Source organism: Ursus arctos, unplaced genomic scaffold (assembly GCF_023065955.2).
Source record: "Ursus arctos isolate Adak ecotype North America unplaced genomic scaffold, UrsArc2.0 scaffold_20, whole genome shotgun sequence".
In the NCBI taxonomy this organism is placed as follows: Eukaryota; Metazoa; Chordata; class Mammalia; order Carnivora; family Ursidae; genus Ursus; species Ursus arctos.
In genome coordinates, this window is record NW_026622875.1 from 14,965,420 (window position 1) to 14,974,711 (window position 9,292).

At 43.0% G+C, this 9,292-nt stretch overlaps 1 pseudogene; it reads right to left on the reverse strand.

Annotated features, from left to right (window-relative positions):
- Positions 1–744: 744 nt before the first annotated feature.
- LOC113253626 (SREBP regulating gene protein-like) lies at positions 745–8,078 on the reverse strand (annotated as a pseudogene).
- Between the last annotated feature and the right edge of the window lie 1,214 nt (positions 8,079–9,292).

A 9,292-nucleotide genomic window follows, 5' to 3' on the forward strand; every position in this document is an offset into this window, starting at 1 on the left:
AGCAGGTTAAAAGCATAAGCTCTGGGGCTCATCTAGCTGGGTCCAAATTTCTGAAGCCGGTACCTGGCATGTGGTATAGTGCTCAATAAATGCAACTTGCTATTTATATCCTACCGACTTCTCCATCATCCTTTTTTTTTTTTTTTTAACTTGGCCCCTTTTCCATTAATGCAAGAAGAAATGTCTATCAGTTTTCCAGGGTTACCAAAACAAATGGCCACAAACTTGGTGGCTTAGCACAATAGGAATTTATTCTCTCACATCTCTGGAGGCCATTAGTCCCAAGTCAAGGTGTTGGTAGGGTTGTGCTCCTTCCAGAGCTCTAGGCGAGACTTTGTTCTTTGCCTCTTCAAGCTCCGGGTGGCTGTCAGCATCCCTGGGTTTGTGGCTGCCTCTGTCTCCACATGCCTTTCTCTGTGTGTACCTCCTCTGTGTGTTTCATGGGAACTTCTGTCATTGGATTTAGGGCCCACCCAGATAATCCAAGGTGATCTCATTTCAAGATCCTGAACTTAATTCCATCTGCAAAGACACTTTTTCTAAATAGTCTCATATTCGCAGTTTCCAAGGGCTCGGACTGCGAAGATATCCTTTATCACAGCCACCATTCAACTGACTACAAAATGAACCTTGGTCCTTCTTTGTGCAGGTGGTGGGCAGAGAGAGGGCTGGATACTCCTGTAATTTAATATTTTTCTTTTACCCTTGTCATGATGAACAGATGAAGTCAGCAGCCAGCTTCAACTACTTGGGAACCTGGGATGAGGTCCTGCATTTGCCCAAATACAATTCAAAGTGATCTTCGACATCCATGAAGAGGTTCTGGAACCCCACCACTGCCCAGGGGAGGAAGCGTGCCAGAAGTCACTTGCTGGGCTGCAGGCAGCAGGACATGCAGTACCTGGAAGCTCTGCAGCAGCCGTGGGGCAAGCAGCTGTCACAGCAGTACTGCTTTGTGCCACCGACGTTGATGTCCCAGCGGCCATTCACCAGCAAATCCTCCCTTTCACAAATGCATCCCAGCCGTCGGTGACGAGGCGCTTCTCTTGAATGGAGTCCCGGCACTGGTGGCCAGGCCGGCCTGCTCTCGCCCAGGTGAAATTTCTCTTTCCACAGAATGGGCTGATCATGGTCCGGAACCTGGAGGAGATTCTGATCTCTCACTGCCCTCTCCTCCTGCCTGAAGGTGCTGAGGAGGAAGTGGACGGGCGAGAACCGGAAGACCAGGGCAAGCAGCCACCTCTTCCAGAGGAGGAGGAGCGGGCGCCGCACCCTGGTGGCCAGGTTCACGGTGTCTGCTCGAATGCGGGACGTGGAGGCCAGGCTGTGGAGCGGGACAGGCCCGGGCCCAGGCAGCACGGCCCCTACGTGGCCAGCAGCCCCATCCACTGCAGTGGATAGTGGCCCAGCCAGTGTAACCACTCTTTATATTAAGCCTTCACTATCCAAATTAGTGTGTAATTTCTGTCTCCTGAAGGGACCCTGACAGATAAAACTGCTTCTGGTCATAGTCTTCCAGAGATATCCTATGACTATGCAGTGTGTGTGTGTGTGTGTGTGTGTGTGTGTGTGTGATCTCTTTTGTTGTGTAATTAGTAATACTCTGTGTAATGTTGTTTTTTTAAATATTCAACCATTATTGCATACCAGAGCATGTAGATTTTTCTCATTTTTAACAGCTGCATAGTATTCTGTTGTATAGATGTACCATAATTTATTTAATCAGTTTTCTATTAATGGAAAATTAGATTATTTCCACTCTTTTCTCCCCACAAATACTACAGTAGTATTCTTATTTGAGAGGTCCATATGCCCATGTGCAAGCCTATCTTATCTGAAAAATCACTTCCTGGAAAAGATTCTACCTTCTTAAATTCTCTCCAAAACGATCTCCACGCTTAATGTTTCCACCATATTATAGGCATTTCTCACTTAAAAAAAATTTAGTGTTTTTTGTTAACTGGAATTAAGACATTAATTAATTAACTAATTAAATATTTTGTATACATTTTAATTATTTAAAAAACATGTAAAATCAGGGGTGTCTGGTGGCCCTGTTGGTTAAGCTTCTGACTCTTGATTTTGACTCAGGTCATGATTTCAGGGTCATGGGATCTAGCCCCAGGTCTGGCTCTGCTCTTAGCACAGAGTCTGCTTGTCCCTCTCTCTCTGCTCCTCCCCACCACTAGCTCTCTCACGCAAATAAATAAATTTTAAAAACCATGTAAAATCAGTGAAAAACATAGCCCAAAGAAGATTATTGACAGATATTTTGAGACAGGAATGCCCATACAGACACACACAAACACACACAAATTTTCTATGTTCCCAGAATATAAATTTCTTCTTGAGAATCCATTATACACTTTTTAAAGTCAGTAACACATTCCTCATACTTGTGCCAAATTGGCTGCTACAGTAGTAACATTAAAATAGATGAAAATATTTTAATACATTCTGAATTACTCCTAGATATAACTTGATTGATCCTTTTATTCTTTTTTTTCTTTCTTTTTTTTTTTTTAAGATTTTATTCATTTGACAGAGAGAGAGACAGCCAGCGAGAGAGGGAACACAAGCAGGGGGAGTGGGAGAGGAAGAAACAGGCTCATAGCAGAGGAGCCTGATGTGGGGCTCGATCCCACAACGCCAGGATCACGCCCTGAGCCGAAGGCAGACGCTTAACCGCTGTGCCACCCAGGCGCCCCAATCCTTTTATTCTTGCAGCAGTTAACTGGCTGTATCCGGTGCGATGCTCTGACATTTCCTGTATTAGTATATCTGCTTTCTTGATTACCAAAACATCTTTCACTTTTCCTTCTCCTATTCTCTATCCATTCAGTCCTCATGTCTTGTTATTCTGTTTCTTTTTCTTTTCTTTGAAGTGAGGTATATCGAGATATCCAGTTTCTATACAGTGAAATTCACCCTTTGTAGGCACATAGCTTTGATAAATGTCTGCAGCTGTGCAACCACCACCATGATAAAAATACTGTATTAAATATTTCATTATCACCCCAGAAAGTTCCATGTGCCCCTCAGTGGGCAAATCCTCCCCCATACCACAGCACCTGGTAACCACTTGTCTGACTTCTGTACCACTAACTTTATTTTTTTCAGAATGTCATATCCACAGAATCATACGGTGTGTAGTTCGGCTTCTTCCACTTAGCATAGGCTTTTGAAATTCATCCATGTTGTAGTATCAGTATGTCATTCCATTTTATTGCCCACTCTTCTATTTATGAATGTATACTTTATCCATTTACTAGTCAATACTTCCAATTTTGGTGATTATGAATAATGCTGCTCTAAACATTCCTGTCAAAGTCTTTGTGTAACTTAAGGTTTTTTGTTTTCTTGAGTAAATTCCTAGTAGTGAAATTGCTGGGGTGTGTGGTACGTGTATATCTAACTTTGTAAGAGACTGCCAAATTCTTTTCCAAAGTAGCTTAATGCACATTCTTCCCAACATTTGGCCTGCTTTCTTTCTTTCTTTCTTTTTATTTTTAAAGCTTCATTTATTTATTTGGGAGAGAGAGCGTGAGTGGGAGGGCAGAGGGAAAGGAAGAAAGAATCTCAAGCACAGAGGCCAACATGGGGCTCGATCTCATGACCCTGAGACGGGGACCTGAGCTGAAACCAAGAGTTGGTCACTTAACCGACTGCACTATCCAGGCACCCTGGCCTTCTTTATTTCTGATGGAATGACTGCACTTGTCTCTGCAATGATCTCATAGCTGCATGCCTTCCAAACTCTGATCCATCCCTCAAACGAGCCTCTAAAATGCCCTCCACTCTTAAGCAGCTCTGACTTCCTCAGGATAAAGTCCAAAGAGTCTTCAGCTTGACACGCACAAGACTCTTCAAGCTCTGAGCTCCTTCTCCACCCACCCTCCCAACCACATTCATTGCCCCTCAGTCAGCTGGACGCTGGCTCTAAGTTGCAGACTGGGCCCCTCTTTCCTAACTCGGTACTTCTCTGTAGCCTAATGTGGTTGTTTGGGCAGAGCATTTATTTTCTATGTTGAGTTCCCAGCATGTTAGGGACGCCTGGGTGCCTCAGTCGTTAAGTGTCTGCCTTCAGCTCAGGGCATGATCCCAGGGTCCTGGGATCGAACCCCGCATTGGGCTTCCTGCTCCCCTGGGAGCCTGCTTCTTCCTCTCCCACTCCCCCTGTTTGTGTTCCCTCTCTCGCTGGCTGTCTCTCTCTCTGTCAAATAAACAAATAAAATCTTAAAAAAAAAAAAAAGAATTCCCAGCACGTTAAAACACCTAATATTGTCTGATATACTCTGTATTCATAGTTTTGCTATTGTCCTCAAAATATGTTTCACCTCGTTTCCCAAGCCAAGATCCAATCAAGCTTCATACTTTGCATTTATCTACCAGTGAATGTTTAACTTTGATTGAGTCACAGTTTGCCCCGCTACCAGCTTCTTCACCTTTCGGACTCAGTTGTGTCCCTGCCCTTCCAAGAAATCTCCCATGAACCCCCAGCTTCATTCAAGCTCCCTGCGCCTTGCTGTAATTTCAAGAAGCTTACGCTTTAATCTACTGGGTATTTGACAATTTGTTGAACAACTTCAACCTGTTGTTGAACTTTTCTATATCCAATCGCTTCTTGGCCTTTTGGTTAAGAGCAAGTGTGACCTTTTCTATTTCCCCAATTAGATTCTAAGCATCTTGAGGGCAAAAATGTTTTGCCTTCCTGCTAGATGGTAATCGCTCAATGCACGTTTAAAGAATAAGTGCTGGAATACAGTTCCTTGGCCCCTCATTGGGAAGAGCTGTAATAAATGAGTGGACTCTGAGAGCTAGAGCCAGGATGAAGAGGGCAAAGGGCAGGAAAGACAAAGGTTTGAAAGGCCTTTCCAAATACAGAATATTGTTTGGAGAGATTTGAGTATGAATTGTATACTCCTTCCCCTCTCTCAGTAGGCAACACACTAGATGTTTACCATGAATTAGAAATAAACGAAGACTCTAGCAGCACCATAAACATTTTGGCCTGATAATTCTTGAGAAAGAATTATAGAGACAAAAATCAAGGCTGCTTCAACCCAATGATCCATTTCTGTTTACACAGCTGTCCTACTGCTGCTTTCCTAATGTGTTTTTAAGGAAATACCCACTTCCGGTGGGTCCCTAGATTTGGCCTCCATGAACACTTTATGCCCACGGTCACTGGCGAACATCTCAATTCATCCACTTTGAACTTCCAGGATGAAATTTCTCCCTGAATAGTAACCTTTTCTACAGTTCAGTTTTCATCGTCGTGGCCAACTTTTCTTTTGGATAAACTTCTTTCAGATACTTCCTTCTTCTTCACTTCCCATCACCTGTGGGATTAATTCCAGGATCACACATTGACTTTGATTCCAAAGTGACTCAGAGGCTGCACACCAAGACTATTTTAGGTGGAGTGTTTCCTCCTGAGTCATCTTGTCCCCTGGTAGCAAGCATCCTGCGGATTTCCTCAGCTCTGCTGTTGAGAACAGGAAGCCAAGGCCAGAAGCAGCCAATAAGCACAGCAGCCCAGTGACTTGTCCCGGTTCCTGTAGGACCAGCAAGAAAATCCTGATTTAGTAAGAATTCATTGGCAAGAAAATTGGGAGTTTACTGGAGACAAATGGCTTCAGGAATCTTCTTTATGAGTACACAAATTTTTTTCAGGAGGCAGGTTAAAAAAGAGTCTTCTTGGAAATTAAATGAAGCTTTTTTTTTTTTTTTTTTTTTGCTTGTCTGGGGAGACTTCATTAGATGTTTTCATTAAGGGGATCACCAAAATTAGGACATTACTTCAACTCCCCTTTCCACAAATTTTATCAAATTTTCCAGCCTGTCATATCCTTTGCATTTACTTCTGTCACCGCCACCCGTCTTCCAAATGGCAACTGGTCCTGTACCTCCTCAAGTCTTCGTAAGTACCTGTGACATAAAAGCATCACTAGACACATCTTTCTGGGGTTGACTAGGACTGGGGAGTATTAGCCATGCGTGTTGCCCTTCCCTGACCCGATCTCCACAGCAGACAGCAGTCATGTATCTAGCTAATCTATCTGGTTACCAGTGTGTCTTCAAAATAACATTGTAGGCAGCCACTACCACGGAATCAGAATATCCACACTCGAAACCAATCTGCAATGAAGAAGAAGGGATTGATACATAGAAGTGTATCAGGCAGGGGCAGCTGAAGAGTCCAAAGAATACAAAAGTCTTGGATTTAACTTCTAGTTCTTGGGCAAGTTGAAAATTGTTTTTCTGAGGTCCATTTTTTTTTCACATGTAAAATGAGATTAATAATGCTTTCACCTTAGTGTCACCGAACTCATTTTTTGTTTTAATGTATTTTTTGCACAGTTTCTAGGATGAAAAAGACATCTAATGGATATTAGATGTCAATTCATCATGATTACTTGAGGGACACCCCTATTGGGAGTGACTACTCATCTCACCAACACTGAAATTTACTGGAAGCCATAGAGCTGATAGAAGATGGAAAATCCTCAATGATTCCACTCTCTGTAAGCGTTAACAAAAAGTATTTAGTCACTCTTCTTCAAAGTACAAAGCATCAGCAATAAAAACTTTGGTAAAATCTCAACGAAACCCTCTCAATTCTTCTTTCCAATCCTCTTACCTCCCGTCCTACCTCGCCTCTCACTTTCATGGCCCCACCTTGTTAGTCTGTGGGGGCTACTACAACAAAATACTACAGACTAGGGGGCTTAAACAACAGAAATTTATTTTCTCAGAGTAATGGAAGCTCGAGGTCCAAGATCAAGATGTCAGCAGGTTTGGTTTCTCTTGAGACCTCTCTCCTTGACTTACAGATGGCTGCCTTCTTGTGTCCTCACTCAGTCTTTTCTCTGTGTTCCGAGTGCACTTGGTATCTCTTTGAGTGTTCAAATTTCCTCTTCTTATAAGGACACCAGTCAATGGATTAGGGCCCTCCCTACCACCCCTTTTTAACTTAATTACCACTTTAAATATAGTCACATTCTGAGGTTATAAGGATTAGTGCTTCAACATAATGAATTTTGAGGGGACACAATTCAGCCCATAATACACCATTAGACTTTGTCTTCATCAATTTCTGAAACATTTCAATCTCAAATTCCAGCGTCCCACTTCTCGATCACTAAATTCTATCTTTCCAGCTCTTTCTCTTTCTGCTACCCCAAACCAGTAACTCTTCAACCACACTGGGACACACAATCTCCAAATCCAATAACTTTTTCACTCTCCTCACATTCTCTTATCTCCTTACTTGCCTTTCTCATACTGTGTTTCATGGTCCATCATTGGAATCACTCTCTTACATATATTCTTGATTCCCTTGCCCCTCTTTCTTCATGGTACTTGCCCGGCAAAGTCCCAATCCTGGCAATTCCAGCTTCCTTACTACTCTGCCCACACCTCTGCACCTGCACTTCACTAGGAAAAATACTCAATCGTGCTGCCTCGGCTCACTGTCAATTCATGACCTCATTGGGCCCTCAGTGCCTGCTGGCAATCCTGCCACATTGCTCCAGACCATTCACCATCCTAGGCAACTGTTTCATACTTTTTCCTCTCTCCGAACATTTAATATTCTCCCCCCATTCTCATTCTTGGTTGATCAACCTGCTTCCTGTTTCACCAAAAAAAACCAAATCTAATCTCGTCTGTTCTGTCTTCCTTTCTGTGCCAAGGACTGAGGGGCCCACGCTGTATCTAAGACCAGCTCCTCCATCTGAGCACATGTTCCCACCCCTTCTCATGTAAATGAGGACATGTTCTGGCAATTCTTCCCTCTCTCTCTTGCATTATCAATTCCCACCTCCCCTCCCCACTCCCAAAAAGAACATTTCCATCAAATGTACACAGATGCCACAATTTTTCCTATTAACTTTCTTCCCTTGACTTCCACCTTCCCTCCAGCTACTGCTTCGTTTTTCTGCTCTCCTTTACAGTAAAATTCTCCAAAAGAGCGCCTCTCCTCTCTTTCCATTCTCTCATGAACTCACTCCAGTTGGCCTCCGAAGTCCACTGCACCACCAGTTTCTCTTATCAAGGTCATTGGTGACCTCCATGTTGTTAAATCCAATAGCCAACTCTTAGTCTTCCCATATTACTTGCCCTATAGGCAGCATTTGACTCAGTTGGTTACTTCCTCCTCAGCCGGAAACTCAACTTCTAGGGTAAGCTTCTGGTTTTTCTTCTAACTCACTGGCCACTTCTCAAGCTCCTTTGCTGACTCACCCTCATGTCTCCAAATTCAATCCATTGGACTGCCCAGGATTTAGTCCTTGGGCCTCTTTTCTGTCTACACTTATTTTCGTAGTGTTTCATGGCTTTAAATACTATTAAAACGTTGACAACTCTTATATTCTCCACCCAAGACTTCTCCCTTGCACTTCATATTTGTATATCCAACTACCTAATTGGCATCTCCACTTGGATTTTAATAGTTATCTGAAAACTTGGAATGTCTGAAACTTACCACCTCATCTTTCCCCTCCCAAACCTGTTCAACCTGCTGTTTTGTTAATTTCAGTCACTGACAACTTCATTATTCCAGTTGCCTGGACCCTGCACTATGTAGTCATCTTTGATGCCTCTCTTTCTCTTATATTCAGTGGAATCTGTCACCACATACTATTGATTCTGTCTTAAAAATACATACAGGGGCACCTGGCCAGCTCAGTCAGTAGAGCATGTGACTCTTGATCTCCAGGTTTTGAGTTCAAGCCCCAAGTTAAGTGCAGAAATTATGTAAAATAAAATCTTAAACACACACACACACACACACACACACACACACACACACAGAATCCAGCCTTTTCTCACCATCTTGGCTACTACTGTCATAGCCTGAGCCACTCTTACCTGGATTGTTGAAATGACTTTAGAACTCATCTTCTTTCTTTCAACCAGATCCTTTACAACCAATTCACAACACAGCAGCCATGGTGAGCCATTTAACATAAGAAATCATTTTCCTACTCAAAACTAATCTCAGATGTTCCTACTTTTCCCCTCCTTCGCTTGGCTCCAGCCACAGTGGTCTCCTCACCAGGATTCACTTCGACATCAGGGCTTTTGTACACTTGCCATTCTCTCTGCCTGGAATGCTTTGCCCCCAAGTTCCCTACATGGCTCACACTCTCCACTTCCTTCAGATTTTTACTCAGATGTCATCTTCTCATTAAGATCTTTCCTGACCACCCTGTTTGAAATGATATCCCCATTCCCATTCTCTGGCATTCCTACTTGCCCTTTTCTTGATTTATTTTAGCCATACTTA